General features: G+C 37.6%; 1 long non-coding RNA gene across 4 annotated transcripts in view; it reads left to right on the top strand.

The window, feature by feature from the left end:
- LOC107077782 (uncharacterized) overlaps positions 1–23,922 on the top strand; it is a 48,060-nt gene extending 24,138 nt beyond the window's left edge. For 3 of the 4 annotated variants that reach the window (XR_001478782.2, XR_001478780.2, XR_001478781.2), the window contains 3 exons: positions 17,241–17,291; positions 17,399–17,500; positions 21,031–21,952. This is a non-coding gene — a long non-coding RNA (uncharacterized lncRNA). Of the gene's footprint in view, positions 1–17,240; positions 17,292–17,398; positions 17,501–21,030; positions 21,953–22,829 lie in introns of those variants that run through there. The other variant, XR_011190198.1, reaches the window with a different exon arrangement.
- The last annotated feature ends 2,202 nt before the right edge of the window (positions 23,923–26,124 follow it).

The following is a 26,124-nucleotide window of genomic DNA, read 5'->3' as shown; positions in this document are numbered from 1 at the left end:
CATGCCTCGTCTATCTGTCTGTCATGATTGTGAAAAAGTATTCGCTCTTTTTCCAGTCTCAAGGAGATGGAACTGTGTCATGACAGAATACTCAGAATTAATTCATATTCATACCACCCATAAATCACTTGAACTACAGTACTCTTCTCTCCTACCCTAAACGTAGAAGGGTGTTCATTCTAATACATATATAGTATATTATGTGATGATTATTTTGGACTAGTTCTCAATATTAGAGAGAAGAACTGTCTGAAACTCCCCAGTCGAAGTGCAGCTGTACCATACTGATGAGGCCTAAGAAGGGCTAGATAGCTGTGCATAGCAGCTTGAATTGACTTGCTATATGCAAAGTAGAATTAAATGTTTCTTCAGATAGTTCTGCTTTCAATTATTATGAAACTGTCACAGCTAATCATTATTCATTTATATTAGTTTGTTCATGTTCTTAAACACCACAAATAAACTTTATTTTATATAACGCCTTTAAAGGTGGCTTCTCAAAGCGCTTACAAACATGGGATGGTGTTTCTTATAACCACTCTATCTACAGGTCTATACTGCATCCTACATGAGAAGATGTATTACATACAGAAAATGAGATGTCAGCCATGTTTGTTGTTTTAAAGGGCAGCCAAAGCAATACAGGAAGAACACAATGAGAACTTAAGCAGAGGGTAATTCTTTGGACAGTGGAGGAAAAACAATTACCAAGACACAGTAGAAGGGATTTGGAGCAGGATATCAAAAATGCCACAGTGTTTCCAAACAGATGTTCCCACTTCTGAAACGCTCATGATTAAAACCCTCAGAATCCAGGTTGACAGCTTTTGAAATATATCAGCCACCCCTGACATTCCTGTTCCCATAGCAACATGGTGCATGAAAACTCACATGCAGAAACTGTATGAAGAAGAATTTTAAAAAGTAAGCTTAGGGATTTCTAGGGAAAAACACTGCAGTGAAACAGAGGGACATCTTTAAAAGAACAAAAGGAAGAGGGCTGCAGTAATTCATCATTGATTATGAATGATTAGAATCCATAGCTACCACACCTACAGAATACAGAAAAACCCAATCCAACCAGGATAGCAACTTTTCTTGCTACTGTCATGTTCTTCAAAAAGTAAGAATGTTTTTTGGTGAGGTGACACATTTTTTTTATGAACTGGTGTTTCACAATGACTTAAGTCAATAAGAAAACTGACTACTTACAGTATATACTCTTAGAAATACAACAACTACTGAATCTTCTCCTGCTACCAAAGTGGTAAATCATGTACATTACATTAATGAGAACATTAGTGTTTGTGAATGCAGCAGAAACACAAATTTGCTGAATATCTGTATTGGGTTGGTAAATATGTTTTGGAAGAAAAAAAGAAGGAAAAGAAAACACACGGTTTAACGCTTTGTGCAGTGCACACAGATACCAGTAATATAAGTGACCTAATTTTAAAACTCAGACAGGCATGTGGGCATACTGTATGTACGATCAACAGACTTCGGTCTTACTTCAGAGCAGATGGTTTGAAATCTACTTTTTAATTTACAGTATGTCACACACGGTGCTGTATTCCCGGGAGATCTGCACCTCTGTTTTTTGCTTCCCTCAGTGGCCTCTGCCACAGTACAAAAATGTCAAAGTTTTTCGATTCTGTTACACTTTCTGAAATCCTGACAATGTCAGAGTTATCTGTAGCCACAGCCACTTTATCCTTGAAAAGATGATCTATTGATGCCATTCTTAGGTTGACCGGTTAATCTGAAACTCCTCACTCTTAAAGTCCATGATAGTGCAGAGATAAACAACAGAAAAACAAAACAGGAACAATATTCTGTGAAAAAGGGAATTAGTGGTCCTCTAGATGAAAATTTGAGCTGGATCTGAGTTGTACAAGGCAATTTGTTAGTTCAATTACTGGAATTGCAAATAATGTTTAAAATGTCTTTTTTACTACACATTTCTGTTTAGCTATTTAATTGAATTTTAAGGAGAATGTAGATATGGGAAATCAAAATGTATTGGGCATTGTAAGAATATGCCCAATTCACTATTTAACCAGTTCTTCAAAAAAACTTCTCTAGTCTCTAGATACCAACAAAAGAAACAACTTTTTTTTTCAATGATTTGCATTAAAGGCAGAACTGAAAATGCTTTCCTCCAGGAAAAAATCAAGTTCTCTGTCATTATGAGGTAGACATTATCACATTATTAGCACATACAGTATTTTAGCAAGATGTGTGAATCAATTAAGTGAAATGTAGTGACGTATTATACATTTTTTAAAAGCAAAAAATTGGTTATATGTCAGGATTGGTCTCGTACATTTCACAGCATCAAATCAAATGCTCTTTTTAAAGCATTCCCTTCTCACCAAAGATATTAATGTGAAGATGAACTTCCCGCAGTGGTGTTCCATGCGGACCATCAAGTTTTTTTTAAAAAAAGACAAAAAGAAAAAAAAACTAGTGCACACTTCATTACAGAACAGATTGCTTGAAGACACTTACTTTTAATATGATTAAATACCAACTGGGGAAAAAAAACATTCAAAGGAACAGATGTTAACATTCATAATTAGATACTGGGCAAGCAGGAAACACAGTATTCAATAGGCCTGAATAAAAACAAACACACACTCACACACAACTACAGTCCCCTGTAAAAAAACTACTAAACCACGAAAACCACATCCAGAAACCATTCATACGAAGGAGAGCAGTGGAGTCAGTGTGTGTGGAAGGGATTGAAGATAACAGATTGTTCCCCTTCTTGTAAAGATTACACCTTGCCTCAGCAAACAGATGCCGAGAAACAATTTGGATGGAAATTGTCTTTGAAAAGGAAAACAAACACATAGAGGCAACCAAATGAATATAATTTTAATTGTAAAAGCTCCAGCTTGCTTACATAGGATATTGTGATGTTGTCATGATATTATTTGCTATTATATTATTATTATTATTATTATTATTATTGTTGTTGTCGTTGTTGTTGTTGTTGTATCCTTGTGGTTTTCAGATTCCAGACTACAGGCTTAATGTATGATCCAAATACAATAACCCTTTGTGTGACTTCAATCTCATATTTCCAATTAAGAAAGAGATTTCTCACTTTCTGTTTAAGCTGTCTTACTTTATGCTTTAGAGGGACCTCTGGTTATAAATTTAAAGAGGATTATTATTATTTTAATAGAAGAAAAGGTCTCTACAATTGGAATATGCTTGAACATTTCATTAGGAATTAAAAATCCTTCCTGGACAGTTAACTTTAAGATCTGACATTCTTAATTTTGTGTAGTATTTTACACATCTTTTGTCTCAAAAGCTTGGCTTAAAAATTCATGTCTAATAAATTCATTATGCAAGGTTTTCTTGTAGCTTATGGTAATACCTTATAATGCTGTTGTGGGTAATTAAATCGCAGTGCAAAATGAATGCAAAACCTTAAGTCATTAGGTCCGGCTCCCTCCCACACACATTGCGAGTCTTGTCCAAGATTATTATTAGAATAGAGAATATGCTGAAACCTTAACAAAGAGCAATTTGAAGAGAATCAATATAAAACTGATGTACCTTAATTTATTGCAGCGTTCTTAGACAATCTGGCAAGTGAACTATACATGCCAATTTACATAAACCACCTTGACTGGCATCTAATAATCTTTTCTAACTTTCAATTTAAAACACACTGATTTACGTCCTTTCAATCCTTCCATCTGTAGCCGAGCAGGGCTTGGGTATACAGTATATTAGTGGTTGCGAAGTAGATTGAGGAGGATTTTACTCATTTTCCCCATGCAGAACACAACTGGACTCTTCAGAATGTTTATGAAGAATCTGCACACGGTTATGAAATGTGGAGTTTTTACAAAAAAGAAAAGTAAATTAGGCAGTTTTCATCACCATGGAGTAATATCCATGCTAGAATTTAAGGTGTTCATGCACATTAATAAGACGTTGCTCTCTGCAGGAAGTAGATATTGAAAATACCCAAAGGCATCCCTACAGAAATCTGTATTCCAGTTCTGCAGATAAAAAATTCTGTTTTTTTTTTCCTTTTTAAGATTCAGATGATTTAAATCAGTCCGCACTTTGTGGAAAGCACTACATGTTTTGGAATTAAAGACACATGCACTGGAAAGCATTATCTATATGCTGGCTAGCAGGGACATTCTAGTCTTTCTGTTGTATGGCAAATATCTCTGCAGCATTCTTCCACACAAAGAGCAGTCGCGCACTGCGGTGGTGTGCGGCACAGGGCTGGGAATGAGATCACTCGTTTGCACAGTATGTATATGCCTAACTTTCACTGTACACACTGTAACGGGCATGGACGTGCACAGCGTGATGGCTGTAGTTAATGTTGCATTCACTGGGTATTCTACTGCAGATAATGATATTATGATGTGAAAAGAATTCTGCTGTTACTGTGTTAAATTGTGGCTTGTGTCAAATACTACTGAGTCAAAAAAGAGTGTGGCATGTGCAGACAGCACTGAAACTACAATCTATAGAAAAATACGTAGGAAATGCAGACATATGTACATACTGTACAGTATATACTTACAAAGCAGTATGTACTCAACATGAAAGATAGCATAGACTGCAACAGCTTGTGCCACTCTGTTCTATATACTTATTCCTTTCTCAGGTGCTGTCTTTGATAATTGCTTTTGCTTTTGTATTAGCCTGTCATTTGTGATGTGAGACAGAGGAGGAAAGCAGAGATTGTCATATCCTCCTTAGAGGATGAGAGTGCATGTTAATCTGTAAAAGTTTGTTCTGTCTCTTGCTATTGGTCTGTTCCTTTCTGTCAATATTTTCACAAAAGGAAGGCTACAAATGACAGGAGGCCATTTGGTCAGTTGTTTGTTTCGCCAGCAGCGAAATCAATCTAAGGATTTCATCCAGTCCTTTTCCAGCAGAAGCCAAGGTATCGAGTTTGACAGCATGACTGGGTAGCTTTTTCCAGACTCCCATCATCTTCTGTGTAAAAATGTTTTGGGTACAATTCGATCCAAAAGTATAGATCCAAAGTTTGATCATTGCAAGATAATAATTAAAAGAAAAGTCATAAATATCAGGCAATGTACATGCACAGACCCTGGTTAATTCAGAATTCAGCTCGGGTGATGGTTAATTTTCAAAATGGGGACTCAGAAATTATAGGTACAGTTCCTGTTCGACACAGGGGTTCCTGCAGTCAATGTGTAATGGATTGTGTGAATGGATTAGGCAACATCCATCACACTGGTCTATTTGGGGAACATGGGGACAGATCTGCACCCATATATTGGGCGCAAAGATGGAAGATTAGAGGAGCCAAATGTAAATTCAAGCAACTCCTTCACCAATTTGGAATTTCTGTTTTCCATGTAATTATCGGTATCGGTTTTGCAGCGCAAATTTTTTTTTCCGGCAAAGCTAATCGATTTTCAGACAACGTGAGTTTGCTTCCATTCTCATTACAGTTTGCAATTTCCACCACAGATTACATGATGACCCATCAGTGGCTCCCTTGTTTCTGTATTACCGATCACTCGTCTAGCGCCAGATAAGAACAAAGCCTATGCATCAGCCTGACAGCTTGCAAACAGAAAACAGGCTTGTAGGATTGGATTTAAATCCCAGGTGTGAGAGATAATTACCACATCACTCATGCAGCAACTGAAAAATGGTATTTCAACAAGAAAAATTACATTCCCTTTCCAGTGCCAACAAAAATCATTTCAGAGGCATCGCACTGATACAGTGTATAATTTACTCATTAGAGTGCTGTTTTGCAAGGACAAAAATTAGGCGGTCTTGTATACACCCTGACAAGAAAAAAATTACTGTTATCCAAGAGGCAGTAACATCCTGGAAATTGAAAAGCGAAATAAGGGGTTTGTTACCCACCTAATGTATAAGCATGCCTGCCAAAACACTCTCCGTGGGGGGTAGGAACCATCACAAAATCATTGCCAGTGTGCAATATCACGAACTCCCACTGTAATTGGATGGAAAATATTCCCCAGCTCCATTTGCGAAAAAGACGCACTTTTCCGGAGATGACTGCAGGTTAGCCGGTGTTTTTTGTTTCTCGCGACAGTGTTGAAAACGAAAATGTATTTTTGCACTTCATTGCTTTAGTATTTTAGAATGTCATGTTTTAAAAACATGACATCCATTCATGTTTCAGTGTCTCATGAACCTAAACCATGAATCTTAAATGGTGATTTGTGGGGGGAATATGGAAAGTAGAAGGATTTTCATTAACTGCTTAGTCCCAACCAGGCTTTTGCTGAACTGCAAGGTAACCTAGCAAACTATGGGCACAGGGCAGGGCACAGCTTCTCTCAGAAATAAAAGGACATACTGTACAGTATGTAGCCATGCAGAAAGCCATCCTGCTTGCATTAATAATGGCTCTTAGCACATTGTTAATGGATGTAAAAGATGACAAATGCAAAAGGTACAGACTTAAACGTCACAACAAATTCACAATTGGCCTATGGACATTTTCCAAAGTTTGTTAACTTTATACCCACCTGTTGTTAAGGGTTGCATTGCATGCTGTGAAGGAGAGTAGTGATTCCACAAACCATTTCTCACAGACATGCCAAATCGCCCACCTAACACCAGAAGATTTCTGAAGCCATGATCTATGTTAGAAAAGTGGCTAATTAAAAGTGCCCTGAGTGCTTTATCATTTAAATGTGTGCTTGATTGTTACTTGGGAACCGATAATTGAAAAGACTGTGAAAATAACGAAGAAGCTGGATATGCCGAACGAGGTTTGACGAGTGCATTTATGGATGAGGATATGGGATACATTTAAAGGGTATTTCTGTCAATAGAAGGCTTTATAGAGAACCAGCTTAAAGGGTTAGTAAGTAAAAACTGTTTTACACAACTTTACAACATGTTTTAGAGGTGCTAGGGGTAATGTCATAATTAATTCAGTTCTTCTCTTGATACTCGAGGCGCTTAATTTGCAAGCATGGTTTTTCACTTGTTACAGTGAGCAGCTTACCCTTTAAAGTGATTAATACATTTCAAGGGAGCCTGTATTGTAAAATAAACACAATAACATTATAAGATTAACTACACCAGATAGATGGTTTAACAGGATAATATATCCCCTTTAAAAATTGAACCCTCATCAGAAAGTGCGAAAAAGATTGCAACCTTCCTAAGCAAATGCTTCATGTCTTTCGATGCCGATATTGATTTTTAAACTGTTGGACCGATTAGTGTCTATTCCTGTATTTGCTGGGACTTTATTTCTTATGAAGGAAATGAGTGGGTGGCACAGGTGAATTAATCTTGTCTTTTGTTTTGGCTTGAAGTGCAATTGAGCAGATCAGAGCAGATAGAGTTATGAACTTGTTTTCCAGTGCTCCTGAGTATGGTCTGGTCTCTATAGAGCATTGAAGGACCATCAGAGCAAGTTGAATTTAACCTTTATTAAGTTTTACCCTTAAGTGGTAATGTAACCAATGACTGTATTTATATTTTCAAGACTGCTTATAGAGCTTTGTGATGTCTCTGTTTTATATGAGCTCAAGGAAGTGGTTGGCTTATTTTATTTTTGTAAGATTGTTTTACATTTAGTTATTGTTTTCTGAAGTCCAATACTGAAGTGAATATTATAATTAATAATAATTGCTTACACTTATATAGCGCTTTTCTGAATACTCCACTCAAAGGGCTTTACAGGTAATGGAGAATCCCCTCCACCACCACCAATGTGCAGCCCCACCTGGATGATTATTATCCACCTGAATGAATATTGGTAAAATATAGACTTAATGGATTAAGTAAATTAAAACTATTAATTAACAACAATTTACAGTAGTATTAATACTGTTTTCTGATTATAATTTGTACAGAGATACTGTGTATTCAAGCAGAAATGAAATGGCAAGAACCTATAACAGAGTAACAGGTATGTAAACTGTTGATGTACAGTAATGCTTAATAATGTACAGTATGATATGATTGTTTCTAGTATTTTAATTTCTAGAATTAAGAAACAAAGGTGGGGAAGACATACTGGACTGGTGGTTATTGCTGCAATCTGTACCTGGGTGGCGTCTGTGTGGAATTTCACAGGCTTATTTTCCCTGTCCTCACAAGCGATTTTGCTGGATGCTCCTGTTTTGTCCCACAATCCAACAAAATGCTGTGTTAGGTTAATTGTCCTGTTGCCCTATGGAGGCCTGACTTTCTGTGCAGGGTGTGGTCTGGCCATAAAGCCCCGTGAGTCCTAGATGAGCTCGGGTTTGCCAGTAAGCAGCTCTCTGAAAAAGCATGGGTGGACATACGGTAAGCTATATATACAGTAAGCTATGGATATGGATTTAAGACATTTACAAGTGCAGTGTAACAACAACAAAGGAATTTTGGAATAACTACATACAGTATTTGTGTTTTTTCTAGCAAATCACTATACAAACAGAGTTATAAACCTGCAGGGTTCCAGAGTTAATAAGTCATCTCATTCTTTAAATTATAAACTAATTTGGATGCTAAATTGAAACATTTTTTTTAACTGTTTTTTCTGTGGATAACAAGGCACCATAATTAAGTTGTGCAGTGACAGACTAACATTACATTGTCTTTCATTGAAACGTTTCTTGTTCACTGTGCTGTACAAGGAGCTGAGCAATTATTTGGTTAGAAAAAAAATATGGTACAGAGATTAGAGCAGCATTAACTGTACATTTGTGCATTATATTTCATTGACGTAAACGTACTCAAGAGTGCTGGTGGGTAAGTGTTTTATTTATTAAAATTTCTATTTATGCATTTTTTTTAGAACTTCTCTGTAAAAAAACTGAAAGCATTCTGCTTCAAAATATGAATTAATGGTATTTACTGCTTTTCCCTGCTAATCCTCAGAAAACGATTCCTCAAGGTGTTTGGTTTATATCCAGCCTAATTCCAGTCTCATTGGACGGAAGATTTCCCTTTCCCCTGGGAGGCAAGTCAAAGCCTGCTTAAGATCTGCTGTTTCTTGGACTTGGGGCTCTGCCTCAATACTGCCGATAGCAATGTTCACATGTGTCTCAGTGGAGCAGCGCCCTTACAAGGGAGAATCTATTGCAATTCCATTTGATTTGCTGTATCCAGTTGCGGAAGGGGTTCAGGTATGGTTCATTCCCCATAGACATTCATACTTGCCAATTTGTAAAAAATTCCAGGTACAGTACGGGCAACGAGAAAGTCATAGCGTGCGTAATGAAATTCCTCACTGCACACAGCACGAAAGCATCCCTAGTTTCAAGTGTAACTGCAAAACATGGCGTGAATCCTATGGAGTTCTAATGATTATTTACATTTTTCCATCACTTATTTTCTAAATGGCCAGAAACTTAAAACCAGGTATGAATTCAGGGGCTTGCAACAGAAGGGACCCTGAATACAAGGCTTATTATTTAAGGAAAACAGCAAACTAGCAGTGCCAGGCTTCTGGCACTGGTTGGAAACAGGGATAGATAGAGCATACTCTGTAGTGAGTTCTTATGTGTGCTGCGTGCTTTATCGGATCAACTGAGGTCAATAGGCAAAGTTCTGACCCTTTAAGAAGAGCATACAAACCAATGCATAAGAATGGATGTGCTTTTCAAAGCCGACTGGAAAAGAAAATAGGATTCTTCTCTCCTCTGAGCCTCCCACAGACAGAAAGAGCTTTCTTGCTGTTTCTCTTTCCCTTTCTGTGCAGTTGAGAGCTTAAGCTAAATTAATGTGACCACATTATAAATGTGCCTTGGCTTGTAATTCTTAAAAGAACAGGTGTGCTTAGGGTACAAGGTAGCATGGTACCTGTACTACCAGATAATAGTATTTCTAAATCCTTTTTCACAGACCTGGGCCCACTCAGTACTGGGATAAGACACCTCTGAGGAAATCGAGGCTGCTGTTGGTGTTGGTGTTGGTGGTGTTGATAGAGCAGTAGGTGGTGCTCTTCCAGACTTAGATCCTGACTACATGGTGATTAAACATTTCATGACACTATAAGATTATGAAAGTTAACTTTGCTGTCCTGGCAAAATTCACTCTGGTCTTGAACAGTCTGTCTTTTCCAAACTTTTTAACTCAATTGGCAAAGCAGTTTCTGCCTGATCTGGTGTGTAGTAGGGTTGTTAGTATAGAATGCCAGATGAGCATCACCCATGTGGTCTTCACTTCAGTGGTAGGAGATGTGACTCTGCTCCTACCTGGAAAGTCCTGTGAAATCCTTTACAATCCTTTGCTAGGAAAAGAATTTAAAAGTAGACCAATTACAAAAGAAGAATTAAATGCTAAAAAATACAATAACTTCACCAGAGCCATGCCATCTTGGAAATAAATGCTTTCTGCTTCACACTAAAAATAATGTGAGCTTTAGGATAATCTTAATCAATCAGATAAAAATCTCTCCGTATTACCTTATGCACTGCATGTCTCATTAGGGAACAAAAAGAGAAAGGTTGTGTATGAAAAAACGTCAAAATCAGGCCTCAAGCTGAAGAGAACAAAAGGTCAAATCCAGGAATGAATCTGTGAAGGAGAATGACATTGGAATTCTTAACATAATCTCAGCCTTTCCCTCACAGATTCCCATCATCTCAGTACAAACTCTTATCCCACATAGATTCTTATTTTCATGCTCACTGCTTTATGCTCATTATTGTGAGTCAAATGCATAAAGGGAACAAGCAGATGACTAGTCATATAGAGATATGGTTCATTAATTACCGGACTACTAATAAGACTGTTGTAATGGGAACATTTGCATATAGCAGCAAGGCTAGAATTCTCTGAACAGATGTGTTGATTATGAAAAGATCAGATTTCAGTTCCTGGCAGCCACCTTTAAATATTAATGTGGCAGACATTTAATCGGTTGCTAAAAATCTAATAAGTTTGCTTCAAAAAAATACTTGAATGTATTTAGTAGTAGAGGGAATTAAACATTTGGATAACCTTTACTTTTCCCATTAATCCACCTCCTGTTGCAGTACCATGTACAGTGTAAAAACACAAGAGACAGAGTTCACTTTTTAAATATCTGTAATCCCATAGTATTTTAAGAATGGTGTTTTTTCATTATCGCCCTGAAAGTAATTGTTTCCAATGGGCATTTGGGGTGGTATTTGAAACAGTACTGACAAGTCTGCTCATTAGGAAGTTTTTCCAATACAGGCAGAGGGAGGTGATGGGTGAAGGGTCAGCAGAGACCCAGGAGGCACCACAGAAATCCGGAAATAAGTTCATAGCAGAGACCTCCACAACGAGCAGGCATTTAAATCAGTTCTAGAAATTATGATGTATGGAAAGCCAAGACATTTTTGGCCGTTATGCACCACTTATACCGACTTATAAGTAAAGTATACTTATAAGTAAAGCAATGGTAAATATCACTAATAAAAAATGACATGAATTACACAAGATGCAAAGTCGGAATAATTCCTGCCTAAAGACAATGAGAGGCTCAGTGGGAGATTGAATAAAGAAGCATCACAAGTCTGGTTCAGTCCTAAGAAACAGCTGGTACAGTATCTTCCAAAGGTGAAGCTGACAGGTCCTAAATGGGAGTGTGATCCCTGGTACAGTTTGATGCGAGGTTCGTCTTCCTTTTTTGTCAAAATACTACAAATACAACAGATGAACAGTGTTTATAGGAAGTACTGTAGCTGGTCTCAAGATTTGATGCATTTTACTTTCATACAGTATCTTGGTTGGTTAAGCAAGTCTTTTTTATGGAATCAACACGTTAGAAGACAGCAATTGTATTTACTTCCTCATCTGTCTTGCTGCATCTCCCCCTGTATTTCACCCTGGTGTTTATAGCCGAGATTCAGGAACCCCCACGGTTCCTTCAGAAACTAAACCCCAGTGTTTTTTTCTAGAACAAAAAACAAGATGCTGATGGTGGAGCTGTTGAGTTGAAGTTTAGCTTTTAAGGTTTTCAGAATAGCAGTAGTGTTATTTACAGTACCATGATTCTTCTGCACAGTTATGCATTATGCTTGAATGTGGGGTTCTAAATGAGAGGAAGTTTCTGAAAAGTCTAGAAAAGAGCTTTTCCAGAAAGAGAAATCTGAGGGTCCCAGCTTGGTCTGTGTGGTCAGTTTGTGCAGTCTTCAGTGGGAGTAACAAGCAATCTTTCTAGACCTGGCCATTGTGAAAGCAGATATTCAGTGCTTATTCAAAAACTATAAAAGACCAGGTGGTTCAGTGAGGATTAATGTGAAAATGGAGCTGAAGTGCCGATGCCATCAAAATTGTAGCTGCCCATTGTAGTCTCCCTGGAGATTAGCAGACTCCAAAAAAAGAATAGAGTAACAGAACAAAAAAAAAGAATAGAGTAACAATTATCCCAAAAGTGTTTTAGAAGCGATCCAGATAATGGCTGATTGCATGATATGTTTTTTTTTTCTTTCTAAAGTGAATGTCAATTATCACGTTGAGCTCTCTCCGGCAACCCGGTCTCCAGACAAAAGGAGAACTAACAAAATACCTCGTTAGTACTGCAGAAAGACGCGTTTCTCCTTGCATGACTTTGCACTCTCTTTGTGGTATATTTTCTGTGAAGCAAAAAAATTGTTTTGCGGTTTCTCTCTGTGTCACTCCCTGAGAAGAAATGCGAAGCTCGAGCCATAGGACCGGGGACTCGTCATGTTACCCCCAGTCCGAACGTTTATATCCAAACATGCTGAAAGAGCTAGAACCCGTTGTTTTGGGCGCAAGAGCTCCATCTGGCCGCTCCGTTCCAGTTTCAGTTTCACTCGTTAGCCTGTCTTCACCTTTGGAGCCCGCAGGTGTTGTCTGTTGCCATAAGGCCCTGCAATAATTAGAGGAGTAGCCTGGAAAACAGGTTAATGCAGTGTTTTCCAACCCTGGTTCAAACAGAAGGCTGTGTCTCCAACTGAGTTCTTTATCACAGGCTAATTGATTGAAGTTTTCAGTTTTTAAAAAGGATTAAGATCCACAATAACTTACAGACTATGTTTGATGCTAAAGTATGACATTAATCTTTTTAGCAAAGGTTCTTTGTAACCAGCTAGAAACATACATTTTTCACCTTATACACAGTGATCAGTCAGGCTTTCAGAAAACTTGATTTGCCTCTGGTAATGTATGGTGCCTTATAATAATTTCTTGAGAGACAGATAAAGCATTTGATCATTTAGACTGGAACTATCATTGGATAGCCCTTGAACATTTTGGTTTTAGTCATTGAGTTCTTAACATGAAATCTACTCTATTTCAGTGACTTCCAAAATTGTGTTTCGTGGTACACTGGAGTGGATGGTTCAATGCAACAAAACCTTCATTAACAATGGAATGGTTATGGTACAATCAATAGGTTTGTTGTAAAACATACCCTCTGGTAAGAACAAACTATGAACTTTAAAGTAATCAACCCAGAAAATATAGGTTTAATAATAATAATAAAAGCACTTCACAGGTTATGGGGACTCCCCTCCGCCACCACCAATGTTTAGCCCCACCTGGATGATGCGACGCCAGCCATAGTACTCTCACCACACATCAGCCCTCAGTGGGGAGGAGAGCAGAGTGATGAATCCAGTTCATACAGTGCATGGGGATTATTGGGAGGCCATGATTAGTAAAGGCCAATGAGAAATTTGGCCAGGACTCCGGGATTAATACTGCTACTCTTTTCAAGAAGCGCCCTGGGATTTTTAATGGCCACAGAGTGTCCAGTCCTCGGATTTGCGTCTCATCCAATGGATGGAAGTAAAACTGTCAAAAAAAGATCTACTTTGTTCACTGCGTTCCATACTGTATGGGTTTGTCTGTATGTAGGTATGGAGTCTAGGTTGTGTGTATTTTGAACACTACTGTAACAAATCAGGCTGTGTTATTGTACTTGCAAGATGGACTGTTCATTAATAGTTTTTACAATATAATTTTAATTTGTGGACATAGTTTCTAAATGCTTTGAATAGCCTCCTCTCATCTGTAACCGGTTGGCAAGTACTTATAACATTAAAGTAAAATCCATACAGAATATCCCTTTTCAAGGCAAAGCTTCTGTTTCTGCAAACTGCTAAGGGAGGACAGAATTTAATGGGTATATAATACATTTTGCCTTCAAATGTTGTGCATTCTAATTTTCCTAAATATCAGAAAATGCAAAATAATTCTTCTCCCTTTAAAAGTAATTACTATGAAGCAAGGGCCTGCAATTTACCAGACTAGTTTAAAGATACTGTATACTGCAGTGATGCCAGTTAAGGTCAAAGAACAATGAATGAGAAGAACAAAAGAGGGATCCTGCTATAAAAGACTCATCATAATGCATTCTACAAAGTGTCAGTCTTTAGCTTTGTAGTGCAGTGCTACTGACGCTATTATTGACATGCCACACATAGCAAATGACTGCAGCCTTCTGCTAATAAGTGGATATTGAAAGCAGTCATTCTTAGCCTAGACGGAAGAGGACACAGAGAGATGGAGTATCTCTTTTCAAAGCATTGCTTATATGTCTGTGAACTGCAAAGGGAATGCAGGACAGGATTAAAAGGGTCGTAAAACAGTTAAGCCTGCACAACATCAGTACTTGGTCAATTTAAGACAAGTGCTATATGATATTAAACCTACTGTTCCCAAGAAAGTAAAAGTAAAGTATTTCAAATTCAGATTTCCAATGACTTCAATAGTGCAAACTCTGCAAAGAATACATAGCTCTGGTACATTTAATATATGCTGATATTATAGTTGATAATTATTTAACTGGTGTTCCATTTGTAACATATAGGTCCATATACAGTCCAAATGTATACAGTATATTTTTATTGTATTTTCCCCCCTCAAAATGCAAATTCCATAAAGGGTATACAGACATATTTCACTATGCACCTACTGTACCTGTACACTTCATTGCAATCAGACTGTATTTACAACATATTTTGGCATTCATTTTCTGTGCTGTAGAATGAGAACGTGCTAGTCAAACTCATTTTCTGTTAGACCGGGGGTCTCAGAAGCAGGTCCTGGAGGGCCTTGTGTCTTCTGGTTTTTATTCCAGCCTGAGTGGTCAATTAAAGGTTTGGCCTAATTATTTTCAAAATTAGACATACTGTATATACACTGTAGAATTTGTCATGTTTTTTTTTTTTACAGTTGGTTACTCAAGACATAAGCTTTATTAAAGGTACAGTTACTGATAATTCAGCAGAGAGCCTGGGTAGAATTATAGCAATTATGCAGCTAATTAAATAATTAGACCAACTTTGTAACTGAGAATGTGGGTGAAACAAAGACAGAGACACCAGGCACTCTAGGAATGGACACTGAGATCCCTGTGACTTTAAGAGTCTGTAAGACCTGTTAGAGCTATGAGGTTATTTGAAAGCAACAAAAAAGGGCTCACAACAGAAACAATACCACACCAAGACTAAAAATACAGATGCACGTTGCAGTGATGCTTCTGTCCTTGATGCTTCCTGCTTTAATGGCTATCTGCCACTCAGATAAGGGTGGACTTCATTTTAAAATGCCCCTAGACCCTTACTATCTCCCTCTAAGCCCTTCTTGAAACTGCATGTTTTGGGGTTTATCCAGTTGGCAGGTGAGAAAAATGTGTGTTGGTTCTGGTGATGTAAAACCGGAGGTGAACAATCACATTTGCTTTACATACATACAATACTGTGCAGCACGATTCTGTAGTGAGCGAAACAATCAGTTTAAATTCTTTCTTGAAGAAAGGTACTTCATATCTTCGCATGTGCATCACATTACTGCATTGAGGTGTTTCACCTTCCAGTTTCTCTGTTCATTGACGCTGAGTTTTAAAAATCAACGATCAGCCAAGTGATATTCATAAGTCTAAACCGGTACAATGAAGTGTGAGTGTGTTAGTAATCTTACTTTTTAAAAACAGAGATCACTATTAAGGCTGATTTATAGGTGCCAAATACTGTAGGTGTTAAGTGTCTGAACATTTATTAAATGGAACCCTTTCTTAAATAATCAGAATGTAATGAAGTGCATTTTTTTAATTCAGTTTATCATCTGGTTCCCTAAGAGAGCACGCATTCCCAGTAGAGATGTCCACATATCGCAGGTTTTGAGATGTGATTCTCCAGGTTATGCAGGATTTAAGAACTAAGTGACTTTTTACAATTAGAACTGACTTAGTGAGAAGTCATTGTGCTCAAAGTAATGACTGTAATGACTGTTGTTCTCAAAGACATTTTCAAAATACAAAAAAGGGCATGCTGAAAATTACAGAGGTAGGCTTGAAACCTTCCACAGTTTCGATCATGACACACAGTTAAAATCATTTGGGGGAAAAAGGAATGTAAAAACATATTTAAAGGACATAAAATGTTGAGAACATTTCATACTGACATATATTGTGGTAAAAATGTGGTGATTTTGTTTTCAGCCTGTCACTGCAACATTTAATTAAACCCAATGTGACTTATTCTAACCCATGAATCATTTATTCCAGCCAAGTCTCTAATAAATAGTAATGGCAAAGATGGCCACAGTTTTATTTAGTGACTGTTTACATTGCAAGACACACACTAAGAGACTGGTGTTTCAAAGCAATTCAATTACATGTGGCTATGAATGCACAAAAGGCAGACATTGACAGCTTCTCATTTTGGGTTAGCAATTTATCTTTAGACTGGTTTAACATGAAGAGGAGAGAGCTCCACCTCCTCTGAGACCCTGACAGTTAAATATTGATATTTCAGAATTATTAACTGGAGACAAAAGAGAGGGAAATGCCTGACCAGTACATGTAAAACATGATCGTTTTTTTTTTGTTCAGCATTATAAAGACGAATCAATGATAATAAGTTTCCATAAATTTGAAGTTCTCAGTTCAGACAAAAGTCCTGGGTTCAAAACCTCACAGAACTAATTTCTCCTGTGTAAGCTGAACTCAGCATTCACTCAAAGTTCCCCCAGAAACTATAGAATCTTTCAGTCTGTGAAGAGTTTTGTACCAAACCAGTAGTAAAATTATCATAATACAGGTTGCATTTTGAGTCCATGTGTTGAAGCTGGATTCTCTGTGAATTCTACAGTGCGCATTGAACCAGCAGAGCAGGGGTTCACTTTCTGATCCTGAATTTTCTGTCCATACGCAAAGAACAAGCATGATGTTCTGAACAGTTGAATCAGTACAAATGTACAAATAATGACCAAAGCTGTGCGGAATTATAAATTAATTTATGTGCTCTGAATTTTCAATCTGACTCCCTTTCGTCTCTCTCTTGCAGATCAGACATCAAGAGTATTTGCAAGTTATTCTTCAATATGTTGTGATGCAGGTGTGTAAAAGACTTCATACCCTTTGTTTTCTTTGATCAGTCCTTTGTGACCTGTCTCCTGTCCACTGATTCTAAAGCATAGTTGATACTGTGATTCTCTCTTCCAGCATCCCCTGGGACTGTGCCTTGATAGAGCTGAGCTTCTTCCTCCCTGGAACTGCTGGCATCGATAACATAGGGTGCAAATGAGATTTCACCCTCTTGAAGAAGTAAGTTGGCCTTTTCTATTAATTAAGCTGAAGGTAAAATGTGCTACTTGTTAATCTAATACGATTGGTAATGCTAGTGCAAGAATAATTAGTCGAAACATGAGCCACAAATTGCCCAAGCATATTAATTATCCCTGCACTGCTCCCTTTTTGTCAGCACAACTTTATCAAAGCTACAGACTCCTCCAATTTTTTGGATGTACAAGGGATGTTATGGAAGAGGAAGATCTGTACTTTTTAAAAACTGTACTGAGATAAAAGAGCCTCAAGCATGTAATCTGTACTTCTCATAGCAATGCTAGAAAATCCTGTTTAATACCAAATTTTCATATGTGTTTGCACCGAATCGATCACAGCCCCCAGCGTTCTTTTGTACTTCACTTTCAGAGCATCAAGTTTGCTGCTGTTTAATTTTTCATTCAAGGAATATTTATATACTGTATATATATATAACTGCACCATTTTTACATTTAGTTTTGTTCTAAGACTGCTGAGAAGTGGAAAGCAGTGAAGCTGCACTGCCATGCTTGTTATTGAAATACACAGGGATTTATTTAATCCTGCATCTTACCAAGGAGCATTCTACACCACAAAGAAACGTGGCTTAACGCGTTTATTTAAATAATGCATTCGTAGCATTCACCGAAAATGTGTTTGACACTTCCCACAAAATGATTCTGGCATTCTCTTTTATCAGGAGATTGAAAATGCCAGTGGCTTAGTGACCTGTAGACAAGGAAGATGAAATATTTAAAGCAAGGGGATTAACTTCTTCAAAAATACATACTCTAGGACACCCTTTCTGATTTGCCTTGATAGGAAAGACAGACCCTGTCAGAATTATTTCAAATGTAGCTGATGGCTTTGCGGTGCCTTGTGACCGGTGGTACCACAAGAATTCTTCCACGGATGCTGTTTTTTTAGAAAAACATGTCCTTGTTTGCAAAAGGTACTTAATGAGCAATCTGCTTCACCTAATTAAATCTGCTATCCTGTTTATGAATTAATATGGCTAGTATGTAAATATTGGTCCTTGCGAAATCTGCTTTAAAAAATAAACCTTATCTAGTTTTTTACTTACAGTACCTACTGTAGCTAAGAATTGAACATGGATCTGTTGCCTACCTGCACTCTATTAAAAAGTAACGCGCCAAAGGGATCTACATTTATCTCTGGCTATGTTTTGAGCTAGCCACACTAGAAACTTTGAGAAATGCTGCATCGGTATTCATCGTATTGAAAAAGCCATGAAATACAAATTGAAAGGTCTGAAGTTTTCAAGCAGCTGTTGTTCATTCTTTATTACTGTGCATGTCTGTGAATCAATGGTAATTTAACTCTGAAGTACTAGTTTCTACATAATGCAAAAAGTATTCAAAAAGCCTCTCGGTATTGAACAAGATTCCTCTCATTTTCCTCAACAGTATTGTGCCTTCTTAGAAAAATCTAAATGCTTTCACAACACTTTGTATACAGTATGTATTTCATTTCTAGAAGATCTTTTTTAAACAATGCCTGTTGTTCCTTGACCACTGACTAATCATGGCAATTTCAGTTAACAATAAGACAGGTTACGTAAAACTCCAATAAAAATGCTTTAGGTCATCTCATTACAAATATTACATCTGAAGTTTAAGGACACAGCAGAGTTCTCAGGATCCGTCCTGGTTTGCACTCAGTATCTTATATGTTTAAGTAGTCAGATGTTTTAATGATGTCTTTTTTGTGTGAAATTAGCTGAAGGAAATGCTGAATGCAAAATGTTTAGATTTGATAGTACAGTACTACCTTGATAGTACAGATAGTTGACTTGTGTCTGGATAAACACAGTTTATATTTAACATAATTTATTTGTGCTTATAACAACAGAATGGGTGTAGATGCAAACTGATGGTGCTCTCCTGTAGATATTCTTGAAGAAATTTGACATACCCAGTACTTCAATGGAAATTCTAACTTGTCTTTTCTTACATCTACTGTAAGTGCAGACTGAAATGAAACTCTCTCTGTAAACTGGGGCTATAATCAGGCACTGGTCTTAGACTTCATGTAAATGTCTGGTTATGTAATGTTTTACAAAAATGGGGTTTAAAGTTTCATTAAACCCTGTGAACTTACAAAATCATAAAAAAATGGCCTGTCCTCGTGGTCTTTAAGACTTAAAAAAGTGACAGATTGGAAATCTTTGCAGTTCTTGGAGCAGTGATAGAGTATAATGTGTTCTTTTCAGCTGGATGGTTTTGAACCTTGTTTTTAATGTAGGGCTGGTGCTGCACTCCCACGCTAGTGAGCCCCCTCTGTGAAGAAGGTCACGAGTTTTAATCTACACTCTGCCACTCAGGCAACCACAAAGAGTGTGTTTATGGCCAATTTTTCTCATTCCGTCCGTTTCCCCATTATACAACTCCACAAGCACCACTGCTTCATAATGACACCTGCTGAGTGCAGCGGGACTGGAGCGATTGCAAGCAGATCAGCAAGTTTCAGAGCCTGTCAGGTCTCACTCCTTGCGCAGGGGAGAGTGTGTCGGCAGAGCCAGTTCGTATTCTTCCACGCCGGCACCCTGCTCTTCCTTCTGAGTGAACACACTGACCTCTGGGTCACCTCGACGGAGATCTGAAAGCTCAGATCGCTCAGTCCCGTCAGCCGCGTGGTCCAGTACAGTCGCCGCGTGGTTGAGGGTGCAGGCGGGGGGGCGCGGCCGCCTGCTGAACTATCAAGGCGGCGCAGCAGCAGGCCGACCGGCGAGCCGCTTTCATTTGCGACGGGGAAAAGCTGTTTTCCTTCCGGAGAAGTAAAATAAACCGGCACCCTCCCCTGCGGGTCACACCGTGCGCCGCTGCTTGTAAGACACAGGCGCTGGTGGTCTCCGGTCTCGTCGCGCAAGGATGCAGCCCTGCCTCTGTGCCACGCCACCTCTCCCCATCCACCCCAGCGAGATGAGAATTCACTAGAAAGTACAGACAGTGTCCTTGATGGCACTTGGCAGAGCTTCTAGCACATTCATTGCATTTTAAATAAACACGTCAGCAGGGCTTTTCTGTCACACACATCAACCACCGCTCTACATGTGCGGTAGATGTCATGCCGTTTTGTTGCCTTTCATGTGGCTAAAACCCTCTTGTAAGTGAAGTTTTAAAGGTTTAACTGAGCCTTTTGCCACCAATTAAGTAACATTCGTTAATTAAATTGCAGCTTACTACCTCATAATTGCATGTCTTACTGGCATCAGTCTTCTTAAAGGTTTTACCACTATACAGTACTCAAATTCTTCCCGGCTTCTCTAATTAGAGAAGCATTTTTGTTTATTTTACTTTGTTTATTGTCAGATCATTTTGAATTGTGCACACTGTGTGTGACATGGTGCAGTCATTAAGTCAAGTTCTATTCAAGCAAGTTTACACTTTATCCTTCACACAGGTCCATTGAAGGCAGGAAGATTTTCATGGGGTCAAATTCAATTTATTTTTCCATTTGCCTTTGGAGCTGTTTATTTTTATTTATATATATTTTGTATTTCTGTTCCCCAGAGTGGCTGTTGCTCAGTGCGCTGGTGATTGGATTTGAAGCCTTGCATCTCTAGTTCTCCTGTCCTTTTGTCCTCCTCCATCACCGGTGATGATCACAAATCATTTCCACTGTAAGACTTTGAGCAGCCTGTGTTGAATATGTTGAGCTGCTTCCAAATGAATGGCTTTCTGTGGATGAACCTTCCATCACATACAATTGGTGCTAATTGACACTGGATCAAAACCTCTCAAAGAAGCCAAATGGAGTGGAATGAGGTGAATTGCTTGCAGTGTATGTATTTGATCTTGCTACATTTAGGTTATCTGAAAGCTACTTTTACCAGCAAGACGAAATGAAGAGACTATTTCACCAGCAAGACCGAATTAAAGAATTTCTTTTCAAGTGCGAGACTCTCTCATGCAATCAGTCCTGGTCCTCTCTAAAGATAGTTTTAGCACAGGGAAGAAAAAACATTTCTAAATGTACTTTTTAATTTTCTCAGTCCAGCTTAATTATTGTTCTTTAGTGGTGCATGGACCTTTAAAACCACAAAACTGTTTCTATGAAAATAAACCTCAAAATCTTGAAAAACTGAAACTAAACAGAAAAAACACAAAACAGTAACACTATTGAGGTTAATGTGCAGTTTATAGGGTAAAAATAATTGTGTTCAGCACATTACACATCATTGTTTTCCCCAGAACTTATTTTATTTTTGGTGTTGAATAGATCACAGAAAACCAAAGACACATGGTGATGTAACATGATTATTTTTGTGCACCCAAAGCCAAGGCAAAGTAATCCGTCTGTAGGTGTCAGCAGTGATTAAATCTGAGGAGCTATCTTTGTTTGGATATGAAAATAAATAAAATAGTTTTCTATAATGTAATTGTAATATCAACAGCAAAAAAATAAAATCAATAAAAATGTAAAACAGCCAAACACCAACTTGTGAAGAGGGTTTATTCTGCCGAAGGGTACATTGGTAGGAATTCAGTAATGGTATATTTGCATGAATATCTATGCAATTAAAGATGTATTCATTTGCAATATTTTCCACATGGACTGGACATTAAACACAATATAAATTATAAATGTGAAGTTCATTGAATAGGGCAATTAAAAGTCATTGCATAACAGTAAATGTTACTTGGATCAGAGCTTTCGTAAGTAAACATTTCTGTGTAGATCAAAGCAGGGAGTTTTTCAGCATTCATTAAGTCCAGCAACAAAAAAGTGTCTTCTAGCTTTTGGGAACCAGAAATAATACAGGAGAAAGAGCAGATATTCAGTCACAGACCTCATCCCAGATCTAAGGGGGCTGAGGTTGCAAGCATAATAAGGAGAATAAATTACAACTATGAATTTCCAGTAAAACTCCTACAGTATATTACATCCATTGATGTGCAGAGAGGATGGGGGGCATGGGGAGGCAGCTGTTTTTCTCTGTTTTTATTTTTTAAATACATACTTTTACATTAAAGGCAGCTGGAAAAGGGTCTGAATCTTTGTTTTGGGACTTTTTAATATTTGAGTACACGTGCATGTTTTTCATGAATAGGTTATTGGCATCTAATTATTTTTCAGCTTACGAGATTCTGTTTGAGAGTAAAAATGATCTCTGTACACAACCCCTGTGCCACATATTCATGCTCTCACGCATCTGGAGGACACCCCACGGACGAAACAATGTTTTCTCTTTTATTAGCGTGGGATAACTCCCTTTATGCCTTCTTCTTGTGCTTGAAATTATAGCAGTTGGAAAAAATAGCTGATTGGTCGATGAACTGTTTTGTCTGCTTTCTCTTTGTTTTCATAGAAAACATCTTCATTCAGCAATCCCAGGAAGGAATTAATTGAATTCTGTCCCTGCTCAGGTTACTTCTTCCTGGATCAGATGGATGTGACAGTATTGGGCTGGTGTGATGATCCTCTGACACTCTGTAGCACAGGGCCTGTCCACACATTGCTGGGTATCTGCTTTCTCTGGTCTAGTCTACTGGTTGTTGAAGCAGAACACTTCATTCTCTAGGCAGCGTCTCTCACAGACAGGCTACTTTAATCTCACTGTTCGCAACCAGGCAAACTTCTCACTGAGTAGGACTTATTTTCACTGTTCTTGCATTAATTAAAATGAAGTCTATTTGAATAGGCTATTTACACGGATTGTTAATCAACTCATTCTGTCAATGTTAATTCAATCCACAAACCTAACACCTAGCACCTGGCGTTTTTATGACTTGAGCCTTGTATTCTTATAACTCAAGGAACAGTACTACTCAGATGATCAGCAGACCTGTCTTCCCACTGTTTAAAAATGTAAATGACAGTTAATATAGATGTAGGGGACTTTTTCAAATGTGGTTCTCTCAGTGAAAAGCAGTTAGTCTTTTGGGTTAATACATTTTTCTGCAGCAAAATTGAGAGAGAAAATAAAGGCTTCAGAATTTTTTTATCTTCTGAGGATATTGATGCGGAAATGTGGCTTTCAATATGATAGGAATTGAATGAGTGTGTTCTTCAGAATAAAACACAGTAAGATTAATGACCAAATACCCAAACATTTTTATTTCCATATTAAACATTCATTTTTTCATTAAACATTGAACATCTCCTTCCATCTCTGTCACTGGATCATAGATTTTAAACAAAATTATGATTCTGTTTCCAGTGGTCCTTTTTAGATAATTAATATGTTTTGTTTGAAATGTGCAGTCTTTTCAGGAATTGTTAGTGAAATCACTGCAAGCCCCTGTTTCTGCATCTTTAATCTCTATTGTGTCATGTTGGGTTTGCAGAGATAAAAATGAAATACAAATTTATTCATCATGGAGGACTTCTCTTCTTTTTATACAATCCATTTAATCATTTGTTCCCTAAGAATCTGACTAATAATAAATGTATGCTCACTCACAATAAGCTCTTATTAGAGACTTGCTCCATTTCAATTTCTCACCAATGTGAAGATGAAAGAGATCAAAGACTTTTGAAAAGGTTACCTTGCTTTTGTATTTCAGACTTTTCTCATTAAAAATTTTGGAGAATATTCTGAGAGCGCTATTCACTGATGGCCACAGTGCTCAAGAGTTCATGCACTGCTGCACTGTCTGTCTATTGGGCAGGAAGACGAAAACTGAAGCAGTAAGACATACTGGCAGCAGGGCTGCATTATTACTCAGCTGCCAAATGCATCCACCAAATTATCAAGAGATGACGCAATTGACAAAAAAGTGAGATTGGCAGGGTCTGTCTGTACTGTCTGTACTGTGTGTGTGTGTGTTAGGGGTTAAGGGGCCAGCTTGTCTTAAACCCAAGAAATGTCCACAATAATGCATTTCCTCTTGTTGTTTTATGACTATTACAAAAACTGTGTGCTTTGCATCAATTATATGTGGTTAAATGAACAGTATTAGTATGAAACTAAAAGCATATATATACAGAGGCTGCCCAAGTCTAATTTCTATCAATTCCCGGAGTATTTCCATAAAATTACAAAACACACCAGCATTCATTATTTTGTCAGAAAAGAGGTGATGGATGAACATGCCACATCGCATCTCGTAGTGAATAAAATGGGCCATAAATTCCCAGCTTCCAGTCAATCTGCATTAATTTTATCTTGGAGTGTATGATAGGTGTTGCCACAAATGCCGGTCAAGTTACAGACCGCAGAAATGGTGTTATCATGAGATATAGGATAACAGACCCACTTGAACATTTTGTTTCTGCTTCAGCAGCTCAAATCTCTTCTTTAATAACAAAAAGTTTAACAAAAAAACATTTTAAAACTTTGGCCATGTTCCTGTGAACTGATGAATCAGTCAATTACGATACATAATTAATACCCTGTTCATACAGCTAAGCTATTTCAAAGTAATAGAATAATTATGTGAAGTAGTAAAGTAGAAGGGTTTTTAATTTCGCTCTGAACCTCTTGAGGCCCTGCACACCACACTGTGCCGCATCTCTTTCAAAGACACTGCAGCAGAAAAGGAATAGAAAATCAGATGTCCAATAAGATTTAACCGAGTGCTCACAGGAATTAAACTAGGAACCTTTTTTAATAGGATCATGAATATTCTCACTTCTTATTATCTTCTCAAGCGTAGATCGTATTTGCTTTTGTATTATAATAAAAAGCATTCGAATTAATGAAGTTGTACATTTCTAGAATCTATGCAGGTCAGAATTGTATAAAAAACATGCAAAAAGCATAGTGTTAGGAGTATACTATAGTCCACCAAAATCCTATACCAGCTGTGTAGGTTTTTGTATTGAGATCAAGAGTGTATGTAAAAAGGAAAAGGTTGTTCTCATGGGAGATTTTCATTTTCCTCACATAGATTGGGAAAATACACCAGGGAGTTCAGAATCAGAATGTGGTAAACATGGCTAACATCTATTTTCTTACAGATTGTCAGGGGACCCTTTGGAGAGAATGCCTGTATTGATATAGTCTTTTCAAACAACCAAGATACTGTAAAGTGAGGAAAATAGGTAAGAGAACCATTAGGGAATCTTCATCATAATATGGTATGCTTTGAACTTGATTTTGAAACTCTGAAGAGTCCAAAAGCAAGGCTGAGAATTTCAGGAAGCTGATTATGAAGGAACTGGAGTATGAGAGAAATAGAGATAAGATACAGTATAAGGTCTTTTAAGATGCTTGAAGTATAGAATAGATTTGTCACAAAAATGAGCTAATCAAAGTAGAAAGCAGTCGCCGAAATTGTTTAACACAATTACAATAAATATAAGGAGAATTGAAGCACTATATAGAGTGAATAAAAAGAACACCCACTATTTAAAAAGACAACAAATTGAAATATTGGATCAAAATAATTAATAGAAAGGTAGAGAAGGAGTTGGAGATTGCAATGGAGTCTAAAATGAAGAATCCTTTAGAATTACAGCAGCAGAAAAAAATTAATAGGATAAATTAAAATGTCTCAGAGATAATAATGGGAAACATTTAGACCCTAACAGCCAAATGACCAATGTATTGAATTATTTCCCTTTAATGTTTGCCAAGGAATAAATCAGCAACATGCCTCATGCTGATGAAAAACAAAAGGTCAATATTAAATTGTATTATCCTCAATGAGGTACTAATA

This window comes from Lepisosteus oculatus, chromosome 8 (genome assembly GCF_040954835.1).
Source record: "Lepisosteus oculatus isolate fLepOcu1 chromosome 8, fLepOcu1.hap2, whole genome shotgun sequence".
Lineage (NCBI taxonomy): Eukaryota > Metazoa > Chordata > Actinopteri > Semionotiformes > Lepisosteidae > Lepisosteus > Lepisosteus oculatus.
The sequence above is the reverse complement of the archived record's forward strand: the minus strand, read 5'-3'. Positions and strand labels throughout refer to the sequence as shown.